This window comes from Cariama cristata, unplaced genomic scaffold (genome assembly GCF_000690535.1).
Source record: "Cariama cristata isolate BGI_N322 unplaced genomic scaffold, ASM69053v1 scaffold19431, whole genome shotgun sequence".
Classification (NCBI taxonomy): domain Eukaryota; kingdom Metazoa; phylum Chordata; class Aves; order Cariamiformes; family Cariamidae; genus Cariama; species Cariama cristata.
The window spans coordinates 6,377-6,711 of record NW_009597756.1 but is presented as its reverse complement, the minus strand read 5'-3'; positions in this window follow the sequence as shown (position 1 = coordinate 6,711).

Here is a 335-nt window from a genome sequence, read left to right as displayed (position 1 = left end):
GCACACAGGCTGCGGGTTTTTTTTTTCTTTTTTTTTTTTTTCCTTTTTGGCTGATTTGCTAGATCGAAGTTGTTTTCAAACCGCTGGTAAGAAAACATTGTGCCTCACTTCAATACTTGTACTTCAGAGGAGTACAACAGCAGAGGGGGAACAGCCAAAAAACTGGGTTATTTGTTGGGTGGTTTTTTTTCCTTTTTCAGCCATCTTCTTCTGAAGCCTTGTGCACATTCTGTGCCAGCGATAAACCCCAGCGCTGGGACCTGGAGGGGAGGAGATGGGGAGGGAGGGAGAGTGGCGCGTTCTCAGCACCAGCCGCACCGTGGCCGCCGCTGGCA